This window comes from Copidosoma floridanum, unplaced genomic scaffold (assembly GCF_036245765.1).
Source record: "Copidosoma floridanum isolate Cflo_tuat_1 unplaced genomic scaffold, Cflo_Japanese_pri ptg000019l, whole genome shotgun sequence".
Taxonomy (NCBI): domain Eukaryota; kingdom Metazoa; phylum Arthropoda; class Insecta; order Hymenoptera; family Encyrtidae; genus Copidosoma; species Copidosoma floridanum.
In genome coordinates, this window is record NW_028321896.1 from 238020 (window position 1) to 256443 (window position 18424).

At 36.6% G+C, this 18424-nt stretch overlaps 1 protein-coding gene across 5 annotated transcripts in view; it reads left to right on the top strand.

Moving 5' to 3' along the window:
• The first annotated feature begins 2330 nt into the window (after nt 1-2330).
• The window catches only part of LOC106637686 (uncharacterized), a 185618-nt gene continuing 169524 nt past the window's right edge, over nt 2331-18424 (top strand). For all 5 annotated transcript variants that reach the window (XM_089593498.1, XM_089593502.1, XM_089593497.1 and 2 more), the window contains exon 1: nt 2331-3219. The gene's annotated coding sequence lies outside the window, so the exon portion shown is untranslated. The remainder of the gene's footprint in view (nt 3220-18424) is intronic.

Below are 18424 nucleotides of genomic sequence, written 5' to 3' on the forward strand. Positions count from 1 at the left end.
AGTCCTCTTAATACAAGAATAGAAGTAAAATAAAATGAATGAGAGGAAGAACCTCTTACACAACGAACCAGTTTCACATAGTAAATATTACGGCCGAAACCAAAAGAAAAAATAAAAAGGAATATATGTATAAGTGTGCCTGTGCTCTTGCGACACGAAAGCTACATGCAGATGTGAATGTAGGCCGCGGATATTTTCAGGTCACTTTATATTTACTGTTCTTTTATTCACTTGCTCGTTACATCTCCTTCGTACTCATTCTGGTGCATATCCTTTTGTATGCACGTATATGTGCATGAACCAGTTACAAAATACACATTTTTAGTATAAAAATATTTCTTATCGACTACACGGCTACTGTAATAGTAAATTGTTAGTGTGTATCACCACTTACTTCTGGAACGTAAAATAAGATCTTCTTAACAATGTAAGTATTTATAAATCGCTGATTAAGGGATGTAATAAAAGCTGTATGCCAAGATAAAACCACGACCTCGTGGCTTTTAAGCCAGCCTTAGTCGAGAAAAGTTATACATAGGAGTTTTTCGGGTCAGCTTTTTATAGCGACGGAAAGCTCATTCGAAGGACTCATTAAAGTTGCAAGATTTTTATTTCATTCACTTTTTTTTAACCCCACGAAGGACTTGCAGGGTCAGGTATATTGTGTGCACTTTACTAATGATATTTTTAATTTCAAACTGACTTTTTGACACAGATTTAATTTTGAGACTTTTTTAATGTTCTTTTATCACTGATAAGTAGTTATCATTACATTCTTATGGTGGAAATTGGAATAACGTATAATCCGACAGCAAAGTATAACCTTGATTGAAAAAAAGGAATAGTCGACATTATTTGTCTCGATAAGAAATACATTTCACAACCAATTTCAATTCGTTGCGCGCTCCAAGCTGTAAATAATAGGTCAAATAATTTTATCTTGGATATTCGGGTATCATTTCTTATTTTCAACACATTTACAGGAGACCCACAATCAGTTGTAAGGTTTAAGAACTTACATTCCACTTTAAAGACAATGAAGATTACTATTTAAATATTTATTCGTCAAATTTTTTGTTTTATTCTGTTAGGTATACCATATTACATAAGTAGTTTAGAATAAATTCATTGAAAGTAAATTGCATTTTCCTATTTAGATGCTTCCATCTAATAGGGCACCTCTATTACATAAATAATAACTACAACATTTAGGGTTTTGAATAGTATAAAACATGAAAAGAATATTTTTAAACGAAGCGATAGGTATACTTTAAGCAAATTTACTATTTCTTTTAGCTCAAACCATTCCAAATTATCTCAGGGTTGTTAAACATAAGTAGCATTTGCCACATGATTGTAACGATATGATGTATGTTTTCCATCTTAAGTCAGTAACAAATTTTCATCATTAACAAAAAATATTATTCTTTGACTCTGCCACCAAAGTTTTTTCATAATCATTGGAAGTAACATCATAAAAACAAAAAATGACAGTCATATCTAATGCTAGAACAAGCCAAAACAGACGACAACACTTTTTGGGTACTATTTATCTTACAGTACTTCGTAAACAAAGGGATTCAAGTCAAGGCCACATCCACTACCTCGTCCACCATCACCACCATTACCCGTGCCCTATGCACCCACACGCGCTCTTCCTCAACCACGTTCACATATCTATACGTACCAACAAACACAGCTAGTATATATGGGCATCGATTGCATACGCGACCAGGCAAAACTCAGGCTTGTATATGCATCATTCCTATCTTTCTCTCTTTCTCTTCCATCCCGAATTGGAAAAGCCCCGTAGTCGTCGTAGTGAAAAACATCAACCCCCATAATACTTACAGACAGCTGGCGCAGCACACAGCATCGGCAGTAGGCGTCCTTTTGTATTACGCATCTACGTCGTTGTCGTTGTTGCAGTGTCCAGGGAGAGAGAGGGGGTGGGTTGGCAGCCTCCTTGTTGCCGGTGTCGTCAGCGTAGTCGCGGAAAGAGAGAAAAAAAAAATCGAAGCCCGTAGACGCTTGCTCTTACACAAGTATACGCACAACCTTATACCTACTCCCTCGCTAGCAGGCGAAAAGTCATACCTGCCGTAGATCCCTGGCATGAGAGTCACTGGTGTGCGCGCTTCCCCTCCACTTGCTCTATCCACTACACACATATACCATGCGCTACAGGACTATACAAGTTATATACTGCGGTGCTTGCGCGCGACGACGACGCGCTCTCCTCGCGTTGTCCGCCACCACGGCTGATTCTCTGAACTCCCATCTTTCTCGGGAGCGGAGGTGGCGCTGCCCCGACAGTCGCCGATCGACGCGCACCGCAGTAACACGCGCGCGCCACCCCGTCGTAATTATCGACTATTTTCGTGATACATATATCTGTCATCTTGTCTCTTACACTTTCTTTCTTTTGTCTTTTAGTGTGCGATTGTAATGTTTGTTATTACTGTGAATTTCATACTGAGTTAACTGGAATCGTTGTGAATGTCAGGTGCAGGAATACACGTCCTATAGTGTGTACTACGTAGTAGTAGTATAGTAGCCGCTCGTGTTGTTCTCTGCTGCAGTTTGGTTTTGTTGTTTTCATTGGTGCCTGATGGTGCACGGGCGTGTATGTAATATACACGCTTCACACGGCTACTGTGCACTGACCCTTTTGTCTTCTCTCAGGGGAACTCGAGAGTAAGAGCACAGGAGGAGGGAAGAGGAAGAGGAGCGTGCAAGGGCACATAAACGTGACCTAACCCTAACCTTAGTGGAAAAAAAAGAAGAGAAGGATATGCGAGATAAAAAGTATCAGTAGACGTACTCGTACGCGAAGCAGTAGTGTTGTTTCGTTGTATGTTTGTTTGTTTTGTTGTTTAAGTTTGTTTTATTTGGTCTGGGCAAAGTTCAGTTAAAATAATAAAATATATATACGTATTTAAAGTGCTAATGTGAAAAATGGACGTGAAAGAGGACACTCGCCTCTTTTGTTTCTTCGAATAATTCTTTTTAAACATCAAAAAGTCATGGTGGTGGTTGTCTTACTGAAAGTGAAATTTGTCGCTGATGACAAGTGCGTGAGTTTTTTCGGTGCCAGTGACAACACTTATTGAACGTGAGTGCGAGACGTCAGCAAGATAAACGGTGCGAATAATCGTTACCAAGATCCTGTGCATTATCCTTTTTGCATCTCACCTTGAAGCAGCGCACATAGGCAAGGTGAGAGTTGAAAAGAATTTTTTAACTTTTTAGTTGCATGTGACGTATATATGTATGTCATGTGTATGCCTTAAAACGTAAAAATCACTTTGAACCCTGAGATGAATAAATTGAAAATGGAAAAAGCAAAAAGCACAGAAGGGAAGCCAAGGACGAGAGAGTAAGTAAAAAAGAGAGGTACGATAATGCTTATGCGTGGGCGGGATGAGTCTATGAAGACGATCAAAGGGAACCGACGACACGTGCTACGTAGCCTCGTCTCGATTGTCCATTTTGCTCTACATCATTCTCGTACAATATGTTGCCTATTCTGCTTCCTTTTTCTTGAGATTTTTCTTTTAGACAGATTGGGCTAGTCTTTCTTTATACTATTTCTATGGTTGGACAATTTTTTTCAGAAGATGAAGCTGAAACTAGCAGACAAATTCCAGTAGCGATACCGTCAAATAACAAATTCTACTTGGGCTACCCTTAAAACTAGACCACGTACCTTCTTAATTTAGTAAAATAAAGGGGTACCTGTCGAATTTGTTATTTGATGGTATCACTGCTGGAATTTATCTACTAGTTTCAGCTTCATTTTCAGAAGAAAATCATTCAGTCTGTACTAAAAGTCAATTTAGGCTCGAACGTGCTTTCATGTGAGTATGCGGTGAATAATAGAAATCGATTCTCACTGTACTTAATCTATGCTCCTTTCAAACGAGCGTCAATGCATACAGCTGCTGCAAAAGAGCGTTCCATCATTCCTCATTATTGTGCACAACTTTAAGTATTAGCAGTTTTCAGTTATTCCAAATTTTTTAACGAGTTGAAATGTGAATATGATGGAAGTTGTTGCCTACTCGATATATTATGTGGTGTCGATTTTATTTTAAAAAATCTATAAAACTGGGAGAAAAACTTTAAAAGAAAATGAGTTTTTAAAGTATTTTTTGTATGTTTTTCAAACAAAATTTAATAGCAAATCACAGAGTATTATTTATGTTGTGTACCAGAGCATGTCAAAATAACGTTTGCATACGAACATTTGCTAGAACTGTCAGTAAGATATACTTTTAATTTATCAATATTTGAAGATATGATGAAGGATCGCACATCTTGATTACTACATGTTATGTTATATTTATAAGTAGATTCAATAGTATGCAGTCTATAGAACCTAAAAATGCTGCTTCTTTTCTAGTACCACAGTCTAGATTTTTTTAAAGTACAATGCACATTGATTTAAAAAAAATAAATAGACAAGTTGGGTTGATATTAAAAGAGCGTTTATTATGTTCACCGCAGATTGTTTGCATTATCAATTGGAATATTAATAATTTATTTTGATATAAAATAGTGACTGCTTATCTTAATATTATTATCCTTTATAAGTAAAGCCGATACGAACTAACACTACAACATAACACAGTTCAGAAAAATTCATGAAGATAGAAAACTAAATTTCTATTGCACTTTAAATTATATTAAAACAAAAAATGTCATAGCTATTTTGCTTTTCAACGAACTTCAATGCAAATCTCAAATAAAACATTTAATTAAAAATTTTTGTGCTTTTAAAAAAGATGCCCCTTTAGTTCTGTCAGTCGTTTTATCGTTTTAATAGTCTCATAATTTATTTCTCATGTTTAAGAGACGCTAAGATACTCTATATTTTCTTTTTGACATTAGGAAAATGCTTAACTGAGAAAGTTTAAACCTAATTTTGAAACATTAGTAAATTCGCTCTTTATTGTTACGATTACCAAATTCAAACTCGTTTATAAGTATTTTAATGAATTACATTTATATGTAAAAATTGTGTTTGTTATTATGAGAAAAAAATTAGTAATATCACTTACATTCCTTTTCTATTAGTGTAAATTTTTTTTTTCAATCCAAGCTAAAAAACATATCATTAAATAAAACAATATTTTGTTTCTATAATTGTATGTGTAGCTGTATCAAGTGAACTTTTTTGATACAAATAAAACTGTAATCGAGCATATTTGTAATTACTGAATTAAATCTTATTTTGTAATAAAAAAATGTCAACAAAGATTTCGAGTTGGGTATTGTTACCAATGGAAAAAAATTTTTTAAGGCCACTTGAATATTTTTCATTATTCTTAATTTGTTACTAGACTCATATTACTCAATTATCTATCCATCACATCTTGAGTCCAATTTTATAAAATGTGTTTTTTTTGGGAGTAGTATAACGCTATTCCTGATATGTTATATTCAACACTATTAGTTAATACGCTCTTTTAAATTTATTGTACTACTTAAAAAAAATTTTCAATTCAAATGAAAATACCTTATAAAGTATCATTCGATATCAAATTGATTTCCTTTGAACCATGAGCCCTAATTTAAAAAATATTAAAGCTCTCTACAAAAAAATATAGCCAGAGTTATCTCCGTCAGCCTTACCGAATCTCACGACTTTTCACTTTCACACCCACGGGCTATTGCAGCTAAAAAATGAGTGGAGATTACACACAATAGTATGAAAGTATATAATACTTATTCGTTTTTTTAGAAAGACATGAAAAACCAGAATCTACTTATTCGAAAACATAAAAGGAATATGGGTAACGGGAAATTAGGGGAAACTACACACTCCTTCAGTAGCAATTGCCTCGATTGCCTTTTTAGTCCTTTGCTCTTATCTCTCTTTTTCCATCCAAGTATTTTTCTCTCTTTCATCCTTTTTTTCGGCATCACACAGCTCCTTTTCCCTAATCTTACAATTTTTTGAATGTCACTTGCGCGCATGCAGTATAATGTTATACATGTGTAAATATGTATGTATAATGTATTTGTAGTTCTTGTGCATATGCATTGCATACTCCGACAGCACGCGAGTTCGATCGAGCGAATACTTGTACACGTATGTATATGCATGTGCGCGCGTGAAAGAGAGAGGGTTGGAGCTGGGAGGTTGTGCAAACGTATAGGATGAAATTATGAGGTGTAATTATTTTTCGACGTAATGGCAGACGTGATTGGTGGATTCAATAAAATGCGGCGAGAATGATTGTTTACCGATTTTTAATTTTCATGATAAATCGCTCATTATCATTTCGAAATTCCAAACCATTTTTTATGCCATTGTTCGATATTCATCATGCTGATACGATGCAACAAAAATGCTTCGTAAATTTGAGAAATTATTGTTGGTTTCATGTACAGTTGAAATACGACAATTCAAACTGAGGAGGAAATCGTAAGCGCTGCCTTTTGTCTACTATTGAACTTAACCGGAGTTGAACTCGAAGCATCACAAATGTCACAGTTACTAACCGTACGCCGCTAGACACGATCGATACTACAAAGCTCGTCTCTTTTAGGTATACCAAGCTTATTCTTATCTACACTAGTCTCGATAGAATTTCACCTCAAACTACATAGAAGATGTTTTATTCGAAATCATTGGATGTAAATTGAATATTACAAACTTTGAAACGTGTGGGTATTGACCAATACGACCAATGGAGCCAAATTACTTTTATATTTAACTTTATTTCTACAGTATAAAATTAATTAAAATTTTATTAACAAGTAAACTTGTCACATCTATCTTAATTTTGGTTTGAAATAAATGGTAAATCAATTTGGAAAAAACAAATATTTCGAAAACCCAAACGCTTCTGCTATTTTCCAAGAAATCCCGACTATAGAAAATTCTATAAAAATTCATAAACAAAAATTTAATTCCTGAATTTTCCTGGTCGATAAGAACCGCTTCTTTGCAAAAAAAGGTTCTATCTTGGAGCGAGCAAGAACGAGCGGTTATATAGACGCTTGTTTGACCGAGGCAAACTCCCCAGGGTGAAAGTACTTGCTGGTGCGGTATAGCTTGGCTTTTGCTGCAGCTGATGTCTTCTTCTCTCTCTCTCTCTCTTTTTCTCTCTTAGCAGAACTTTGGTTTCCCAAGATTGCCTCAGTGGTGCATGGGGCGCAATGAGCACCGATGTTTATTCAAAGATCCCGGCTTTTCTAGTTCTTCTTCTATGTATAAGGTGATATGACTGTGTTGTTGGTCTAGTCTCGTCATCTTGAAGCTTTTGCTGTATATAGCTTTTGCTAGATTGGAAAAGAACGTGCACGCTTGCTGACGTAACAGGACGATATCGAAAGTTGTGGATCGGTTTTTTTCATTGTGTTTACGAGCTTTTACGGCTTTGATTTGATTTGATCTGGCTGCGGGAGGGTTATAAAATATACGTGCGTGACCGATTGACGAAGTTGACTAGCTTATTTATCTGTGCTGCCACTGTGGTTGCGCAGTTTCTGTGATTGACTCCACAAATTAATGGAGGTTATTAATTTTGCTTTGTCGATGATACTGTGATGTATATTTGTGTTTGTGGAAGTTATTTTTGCCTTCTTGAGGCATGACCAATTCCTCCCTACTTTTCTTATACGCACCATTCCTTATCCGGGAATGCTATATATCAACTGGTATTGTAATACAATTTATGTAACGATTAGAGTATGTACACATTTAAAACCCAAGACGGATTACCTACTTGTCATTTTTGAAATATGTTTCGAACGAAAATACTTATCGACTGTAGTTGTTCTTAGTAATGTTTAACTGATAACCAATCTTAAAGGAATTGAGAAAAAGGTTTATTCATAGTTGAATAAGCTTCTCATAATAGTTTATAAATGGCAAAATACTTTACCATTAGTTATTAATGGAAGACGTGTTTGTTGGTAAGCAATTAAGAGATAACCATAATGACACATTATGAAAGCCACTTAAAAAAAAAGTTCCTTATCGATTAAGTGATCCTCTTTTAACTATTTATGAATGTAGATTTAAATGGATTTGACTAATAGCCAAACACTCCATCATTAGTTTTTAATGAAGAAAGTATTGGTAAACAAGAGATTAAAAATAAGTTAGCCAAGAAGAAACATTGTTAAAGATATGATGAAAAGAAAGAATTTTTAGTTTTATCAGTTTCTTTTTCAAAATATTTATGAATGTTGATTTGAATGTAGCCCAACACTCGATCATTAGTTACAAAAAAAAGTGTCCGTAAATGAGAGATATTAAAAAAGAGATAACCACAAAAAAACATCGTTAAAGACACAATGAGAAAAAGATTCCTTTACAGTTCAGTTAATTCTTTTAACTAATATCATTATTATTTCTGAATACTTTATCATTAGTTATCAACGAAGGACATATTTGTAGGTGAAAAAGTAAAAAGAGGCTACTATAAAAGACACATGGTGAAAGCCACATTTAAAAAATGATTTAGTGAGCCTCTTTTTACTATTTATGAATATAGATTTGAGTATAGCTTAACACGCTATTAGTTTTCAATGAAGAAAATATTGGTAAATAAGAGATAAAAAATAAGATACCCCAAAGAAACATTGTGACAACATTGAGAAGGAGTCTTTGTAGTTTCATCAGCTTTTATTTTTAATATTGATGAATATGGATTTAAATATGACCTTACACTTCATTATTAATAATTAATGATGAACTGTATCGATATTCAAGAGGTGTAGATGTGTAGCTATAAAAGTAAAAATTATTCATTAAAACCTTTCGTCACTCGCAAATGCCCCGATTATCTAATAATTGTACGTGATGTATAATAACAATTTATACGTACCCGTACAAAGATTCACCTGTGTTTTGGTATTTCAGTGCAACAAACTGCACGTGTATACAGTCATTATACCCATAAAAAGTTCTTATACAGAGTTTGCTATCGTTAGAGTAATCAAAGTGCTATAACGGACCCACGTAAGGTATGTTTCGTATGGTTTCCCCTGGAAATACTATCCAGCAACGTATCGTTCAGACAAGCAAAGCTCTAATCCACTTTCAATGTTTCGGAGCTGTTGCTTCGCCACTGACATAATTGGAGCCAGTCGGTTTCGTGCTATCGCTAAAAGGTCCCGCTTGGAAAACGAGTCCAAGCAGATTTAAGGCTCGGCTTGAGTTACATCGTGTACCACCTTGGACGCGTTTCCTTCGGTGCCTCGCGTCAGATGCAACGCTTGCGAAACCCAGCGCCAGAGCCCGACCATATTTTCACATTCGGAGTCTTTGAGCTCTCGCGCCTAAAGGAGGAGAGCTGATTTTTTTTCAGTGTCAAAGTCCAAAAGGAGAGGAGCGAGGGGCTTCAATGGCGCAAGGGCGAAAAACTCTCCGAAAAAGAGAGGAGGAGCGGGACGAATGCACCGGCTTGCTTTTTTTCCTCTCTTCCTCTTGCGTCATTCGCACACACACACACACAGTCGCATGTATTCATTCGTGTATTGCATATAACCAGCACCCGCAGCCGACTTTTCATCTCTTTATCGTTGCATTTTCCTTCCTCATTTTTCAGCCAGCCTTTGTCGTAGGTAAAGAGACTCACCTCCTCCCTTTCATTTTCTCCGCGCGATATTTAAAGCGAAAAGTCGTCGAAAAAAGCTGTCTCTCTGCCGCTGGTCTCTCCATACGGGTATACCAACGATTCCACATTATTTTTTTCTTTCGGGTTTTTACCAGTGCGGTTACGAGGGTCTATTGACACCAACAAATGTACCTTCGAATACATATATATTATATGTCCGCTCTTGTTATCGTAAAGAGGACGCGTCACGCATACGAATAATGTTCGTTATTGTCGAGCGAGTATTGCACCAGAGATTACACAAGCGTTATACAGGACTGGGCTGGTGTGTTGCTTCGCAGCCCGTATAGAAGAAATTAACCTTTCTGAAATTGGTCGTATAAGTGGACGCGTATTATGTGCGCGCGAAACAAATGCCTCTGAGCGGCATTACGCTACTGTCGTTATAGAGAAATGGTGATTGCACGGGTGCGGGTATACGTGTGTGTATTGCTCGTCGGGACGTAAATTGTCAATAATCACATCAGTCTTGGGACTGATGATTTCCATGGTCGATACTTTCGGCGTGGTGGTATCTTTTTGCCGTAGGATAATGTTATATGCATATTTGAAATATATTAGTATTTGAAGAAAGTAAAATGTTTTCGATTCAACGTCTGAGTGCCTGTTTTCTCTCTGGTTAAAAAATATTTAATGGATTTTCGAAGATATCTATTATGGGGATTTTTAATGAAATCATAAACATATGGGGATATTTTACGAGGACTTTAATAATTGCAGCCGTCAAATCGATCTTACAGAGTTAACAATCAAAGGAACGAATTCCTTTTTATAATTGAATCCGAGATTGAATCCAGAATAATTCCGTACTCCAAAATGGAATTTTTGGCCTAGAGAACTGTATACTTTGGAAAGGAGTAAGATATGCTTGGAGTTATCAGTACTCCGAAAAATAATTAGGAGTATGACTTGGTGGAATACTATTACTGAGGACCCCACACTCTTGAGAAGGTTGTCTTCATTTGGTGAGAGAGACAGTACACAATATACACATAAGATTGAAAGATCGATGATCCTCGAATACACACTTATCAATAAGTTTTCCTACCTCGGGCGTTTTTGAAGGGCTGGTGTATGAAAAACAGTGTTCGGCACACAAGTGCCATCCATCCGGGACTACCTTACAGTCCCTTGGGCCGCAAAATAGTCCCGGATGCGATGGCACTTCTGTGACGAAAACTACCATTTCTCTCACAATCCCAACCGATTGAATTGTTTCTCATACGTAATAAACATGTTCTAGTTCACTATTTGTTATAATTTTTTGAAAGTCTGACTGTTAATTCCATTATACCATACAAGAAGATCTTGTTCTGGCGATTTTCCATAAGAACTCCTGCAAAGTTTACAAAATTTTTCCTCCTTATTTTCTCAGGGGGACCCCGAGGTCTCTTGAAACTTTGCCCAAATTTTCGTTAAAAACTGATTGTTTATTCCATAAGGTAGTCAATCTCGAGGTCAATCTCCTTAATTCTTGCAAGTCAATACATTTAATCGAAAAGGAATTGCAATTTGGGTTTGAAGTGCTTCGTACCCCAAAAAGAAGTTCAGAATAAAGCTTGGAAGTCTTTTTCCTCCAAAATGGTAGTCTGGATACTTTGTACTCCAATGTAGAATTAAAATTTCCAAAGTACATCGACTACGCAGTAGGCCACTCTGATGTAAGATATAACAGCGCAATGTAAAGGGATACACTTCGTATGCTATATTGCTAGAGAGTTAAGAGCTTTTGCATGTACCTTTACGCGCAGGTCATGTGAGTGGCGTTACTAAACTAAATTTGATAAGAGAAAACAAAAAAAACATTAAAATTATCAGCTTCTACAACTGCAAGATACAGAAATCCTATACTTTTTTTTCTGAGAAAATGTTTTAATGAAAATTACTGCCAGTATAACTTCACGTTATTTATAAATATAACAGAGCAAAATCTCTTACCTATTCGTACTTGTAAAAGAACAAGAAAAAATAATTGTCCAAGCAACCTGTCGATGTACATAGCATCCCCAAACAATAAAGCGTCCCGCGTTCTCATACAGAAAAAAAAGGGTGAAAGCCATAGTATCCCTGTAAAAAACCGCGACTTTGTGCACTGTAGAACAAAGAGAAAGAGAGAGGTAAGCACGACAAGCCTGTAAATTCGATCCATTCGCTAGTACCGAGAGCAAAAAGAAAAAATCGATCCCCCCTCCCACCAACACCGTATGACTTACCTATCCGACGTTTAGCATCGGAAGAAGCTTTCCCTTATGCTCCAGCAACTCGGTCGCTTTCTCAAAATCTTTCCCTTTCATCGGCACATCTTCAAAAAAACAAAAACTTCCGCTCTCGAGATCCGCAGCCCATGCCACTGCAACATCCATGTATTATATGGTTCCCCAGCTCTTCTCTCCGCGGGTGTATATATCCGCATCCACATCGCTCCGCGGTAAACAAGCGTCTCCTTCTTTTTCAACCAAAGAGAGTCACTAGGCTCTTTCATGAACACACGTACATTTTCGTATCGGCTCTTTCGCGCGAGGAGGTTAATGAGGAGGAGGAGGCCATGGTGCACACACGCGGGTGGCATATAGCAAACGACGACCGAACGAACGAACGAGCGAGAGAAGGAGAGAGCCGGTTCGTTCACCTCGCGCGTCACACTCACACGCTAACGGATATGGCTATGGGCTGCATTACGGCTCACCTCCTCCTCCTCCTCCTCGGCGTCTATGCAGTCTACCTACGTGTGCATCGTGCGCATGAAAAAAAAAAAAAGGTACAGCTCCTCGTCGGCGAGGAGCTCTCGTAAACAAACAAGGCCACTCTCGGTGCTGCAGTGTCGTGTCTGTACGTGGGTGTATGCGCATCGTTGCTGATCGTCGAAAAAAAAAAAAAAACGCTGATGCGCATCCTCGTCGTCGAGCCCTTCGATGGTGCGAATTTCAGAGCGGGGCGTCTGAATGAGAGGCCCTCCGTTCTTTTGCTTGCGCGTCGACACCACTCGAATGGTCCCGCGCGGACGACGATTATGTGTACCTGCCGTGATGTCTGCCGTTAACTCTTTCTTCCTTCCATCCCGCGAAACGTTTTTTATTTTTCACTTTCCGTTTTTCGTTTTTACGTAATTTCTCTTTTGATTACTTTCAAGCCTCGTTTTCTCTCTTTCTTGGATTTGTTTATATCGTTTTTATATGGCCATCGGCGCCTTTGTTGTCCATTTTTTTTATGGCTACTTTTTAAGCACATCACGAGGTAAACATAGGTATAAATACAGGTATTGATATTTTTGCTCGATGGGTATATTATACATAATTAGTATAATCAGTCCAATTGTTACATGGACTTCCTACAACTGTATTGTTCAATTGTAAAGCTAAGTCAATTGAAATTTTTGAACATTATTTGTAAACTCATCCGAGTTCATGTATACTAGTTATTTTCACTTTATTAAAAAATGTGCAATTTAGATGTAGACATAATAATTTGACATGGACGTATATCTTAGTCTTTTTATATATCATAAATATTTAAAATATGATTAAATAAATATTTAAAAACAATTCATCCAAAAATAAATACTGACTTAATATAAAGAGTATTTTTCATTGATGGGATTATATTGAACAATTTCGATCGAAAAAACAGCCCTTTGATCTCTATATAGACGATCGAATTACTTGAATATCTTGATATGCTATCGAAATTAAAAAATACTGAGTTTTATCAACTCATTAAAGGTAGCTACCCTACACTGTGAAATCAAAATGTGTTAAAGTACACGTTTCAAGTGTGTAATCGAAATTTTTGTTTTTTATAAAAAGCATCATAGTAGTTAATTTCAAGAACAACCAATTGATGATTCGTAAATTATATTCTACCTATTCTATTAAACTAAACCATTGTTTTTCATAAACAATTGGCACAAGAGGGATGTAGAGAGTTAATCATTTCCGTCACAGTTTTTATACACTTGATAGTGCATGTTAAATCTGTGACAGGCAAGTTTTTCCTCATCACACTTTTCCTACTTTGGTTTTTCCCATTCAAATTGTTCCAGTTTAGTGAACCACTTGGAGCACCATAGGTATGGTTATTCTTCAAATTCTCATCCACACCACACCACAATGTGCCTTGTAAAAAACAAAAATTTCAACTACACACTGTCAACGTGTAGCTCAACACACTTGGACTTACAGCGTATATGCACGACATTGGCTAAAGTACAAGATGTATTGACAAGCTTGTATGCATGTACGAAAAATGTTTTGCCGTACACGGCATTTTCCAAATCGCACTGTCAAACGCGCGTCAAACATCGACTCTCCTCTCTCGCGTAATGTTTGCCCGCCGACTGCACACGCGCAACGGGCACCGGACAAAAAGTAAGTACCTGTTAAAAAGCTGAAAAAGCACAGAGGAACAAAAAAAAAGAGAAACGCACGACAAGGAACGTCGCAGACAGGTAGACGCGATGACGACGACGACGTCGAGGCGAAAAAAAACGGGAAAGATAAAAGCGAGTCTGCAGCGTCGCGTCAGCCCGAATCAAAGAGCACGCCTCTCGCGCCGTAAGTAATAAGTACAGAGTAGACGAGAACACGCACGTTACGATACATACATATGACGAAACGTTTTCCGGGCACGCACGCGTTTTCGTACATAATGTGTCGCGCGTGTGCATTTATATAATATACGCACTTGCGCGCCGAGGGATCGTGTGCGCGCGAGCGCACAAATATATGTATACTTGTAAGTAAACGAGCTCGTGCCAGGTTTGCTTTTTCGCGAGCGCTTGAAAGCTCGAACGAACGAGTGCTAACGAACGCAGCCTCCCGCGTACCTATATGTAAAAGCAGTGCAAGAGGGAGGTCACTATCGCGTGCTCGTGTGTACACACGCAAGCGATAAACGCGTTCTGGCACTCGAACGCATTGTGTCTGGGCTGGTGCAATATAAATATATATCTATGGTTTTGCGTGGGTGACCGTTACATATATGTATGGAGACACAACAAATATTACGGGTTGCTTATACATATATTTGGCGCATGGCGGTCGACCGGTTTTCGCGGTTTGTTTTACTGTTTATGTTGATCGAAATATTCGAAGAATGCCGTTTTTACGGAGCAAACGGAGGGCGATTGATTTTTTTTTTCTGTTTTGTACTGGCTTTTTTAAAATGTGACATGATTCTAGGTGAACGAACATGGATCAACATGTCTCTTAGATATGCGGATCGGAGCTTTCTAAATTTATAATGGCACTTGTGTCTAAAATAGTAAAAAAAAAAAAAAAAAGTGGAAGGAGCAATGAAACGATTACTGTAATTTGGTCTAGTTTATGCAAAAGTGAGAATTAAATCTAGAAACTTTTTTATTGCCTTTCCAACCAACTTTTACAGTAGTAGAGCACCCAAAACAACTATTCGCTATGCGCATCTACGGTGCTACTCTCATTGTCATTAATGGGCCCAAACCTAGGGCCCAAAGTAGTCGAAGGGTGCAAAGTTCGCCCAAGGGTGCAAAGGCTTGCGCTCGAGTAGCGTATATTATTTTTCTCCTTAAGGGTGCAAAGTAAGGTTATCAACTCTACATGTATAATAATGGTAGTTTTCCTACGAGTTTGAAAAGTCTCTGTTTGCGAACCGAGAGGTTTGCGGCCGGAGCCGAAGGCGAGGGACGTAAGGAGGTTCGTAAAGGAGACTTTTCGAACGAGTTCCGGAAAACTGCTTTTTCGCCCGAGGAAGTACCAGCCTCTCAAAACCACCCGAGGGCGGAAAAAAATTAATTAAAGTTTATAAACCTCAAATTATGATTTAATTGATTTTTTTCCTTTTCAAAAAATAAACAAGTGATTTCTTATAAAAATGTTTTTATTTATTACAAAATTTCGCTTTTTACACATTGAATTAATTTTTTAATTAATTATTTACAATTTACAATTACATCAGGTACAAAATGTTTTTTTAACTTTTAAATTAGTTTTTAAATTAATTATTTACAATTGAATCAGGTAAATAACATCAAATAAAATTTTTAAGTAGATCAACATTTGATAATTACTATTATAATAACAAATTAAAAAAAATATCAACCCCTTTAAAAGTATTAACATTAAAATGTTACGTTTAAATGAAAAGGTTTAGAAGTAGCTGTATTTGAGCTAGAATTGGAGGAATTTATATTTATTGTTACGTTTTTGATGGCAGTAAAAGAGTCACAAGATGTCTCATCCGTATTAACATTTTTAGGCGTGTCTTTTGATGACGTTTCAGCCGAGTCAGTAATGTTGACTATTTGAGGAACTGTACTGGAATCACTTACTTTCACTTGTTTTGATGATATAGGCTGATTGTTGTCTTTTATTTCAACAACATCGGATACAATTTTGTCACACAGTTTTCGTTTGTTGTTTATAGAATCAGCTATGTAGCCTTCAGCTACTTTTGTTGATTTCCATCCTCCATGGCGTTTAATTTCTACCTCATTTGCTCCAGCATCCGCTAACAGAGTCGTTGAAGTTCTTCGAAGGCTACGAGAAGTGTACAATGCAGGTTGAGGTAAATCTAACCATTTAGCAATTTTGACGGTGTAGTCACCGAGTCCATTTTTACCGACAACCTGTCTGGTGCATTTTCCATTCAGATATTTTAAAAACAGATTGTCAGGAACAAACTTATCTGACTTGGGTCTCAAATTTATATAATTTACAATTATTGTACGGAATGGTTCATTCACCGTGAAAGTACGAACTATGTGAGTTTTCGTTTTGGATAGTGTAATTATTAGATGTGATTCTTTATCTTGGACTTCACTCATACGTAGATCATGGAGCTCTTGTCTTTGACAAGCACCTGTGAGGCCCAGTATCAGAGCTACCTGTATTTTTAAAGTTAGTTAGTAAATAATCTTCAAAATTACCTATTTTAGTATTAAATAAAAGAGCAGTAATCACCTTGATACCAAGAAAATCTTTGTCTGGAGCTTGAAACAGGAACTTCTTCAACTCATTCGTTGTGAAAGGCGGTGCTTTTTTGGATTTATATCCAGTGTTTAATTTCTTTATAAAACTTTTTAGCTTGTGATATTTGCTTATATCAAAATTTTTTTCTGTATGAATTATTGGTCGGAGCATTGAAAATTTCGACCATAAAGAGGGAGGTGCATAAGATTTGCTTAAATCCTTGAAATAAGCCAGAAGTACTGTTTCAGAAAACGAATTGGTGCCTTTTTTCCCATCCATTTGATGAATACCTGATATGCAGCTTTGTACTTTGTTTTGGAAGCATCAGGCAATGTATCAGATACAGCATCTTGCACAGCATCGATTAATTCTTGTGGAATGTTGTCATCTGAAGATTCAGTCATCGTCTTCTATTTATTATTATAGACGAGCAACCTTAAGGATTAAAAATGATTGAATCATGATTGGTGTGCACGATTAGTAAACATTTTTTAACAAAAATACAACGATACTCTCTTTGATTATCTGACAGTTTGTTTATTCTTTTATAGGTTAGAGCTCTGTGATTGTAGTATGCTGGACTATTTGTTCTCAGTAGATAAAAACGTATACATCTGACAGAAGAAGGGCTCGATTGGATTCAAATATGTGAAATTTTGTAAATTGTTTCATACAATTATACTTACAGTTAACAAAAACTTGTATAATGTGAAAGAAGTTGAAAAATGCACATCAAGACTGATACATAGTTAATGCACTGCTTGCACCATAATCAGAGGGGTAGATGGGAAGCAGAAGCGAAGGAAAAAGAATCAAAACTTGAGTATTAAACTTGAGGCGAAGCCCCCCCTCGACTACAAAACATACATTGTTCGTTCTTAAAACAAAAAAATCTATTTTCATTCTTCAAAAATTGTATATAAATATGATTTCATCCAAATTTTACAATTTAATTTCGAAAACTTATAGAATTTCGCCCCACGACTACAAAACATGAACTGTTCGTTCTTAAAAAAAAAAATCCATTTTTATTCTTCAAAAATTGTATATAAATATGATTTCATTCAAATTTGATAATTTAATTTCAAAAACTTACTTTAGAACTAAAATAATTCAAAATTATACTATTTCACATTATTATATAACTTTAAAAAACTGATACTTATATGTTTTGCACACTATTTTCATGTACAGTGTGGGAAATTTGATTTTTGGCATATCAAATAATGTGAAAAAGCCCATTTTATGCACACTAGTACAGAAAAAGTATGAATTATGGTGTACAAAGAATTGTGATTACTTTGCGCCCGGTGGGCAGAAAAGTACTTTGCGCCCTAGGGCAGAAAAGTACTTTCCACTTTGGGCCCATGACGCATGCACGAAAAGTACTTTGGGCCCTCACTTTGCGCCCGATAGGGAGAAATAGTAGTTTTCCTACGAGTTTGAAAAGTCTTTGTTTGCGAACCGAGAGGTTTGCGGCCCGAGCCGAAGGCGAAGTCCGTAACGAGGTTCGTAAAGGAGACTTTTCGAACGAGTATCGGAAAACTGCTTTTTTGCCCGAGGAAGTACCAGCCTCCCAAAACCACCCGAGGGCGGAAAATGCATTATAAATTTTCAATTTTGAGAAATACGCAATGATGCTAATTATTATAAGTTTCACTGACATCACAATTAGTTACTCATTCATGTGAATCGCTATAATTTATCTTTGTGCCATTTTTATGCTTATGTCTTTAATATTTCTTTTTATGTTTCTGTTGTTCTTATCTCCATGACGTCAATTCTTAATTATTTGTGGCTTTGTTATGTAGTTTGTACTACGTAGCTTTGTATATTAATCAC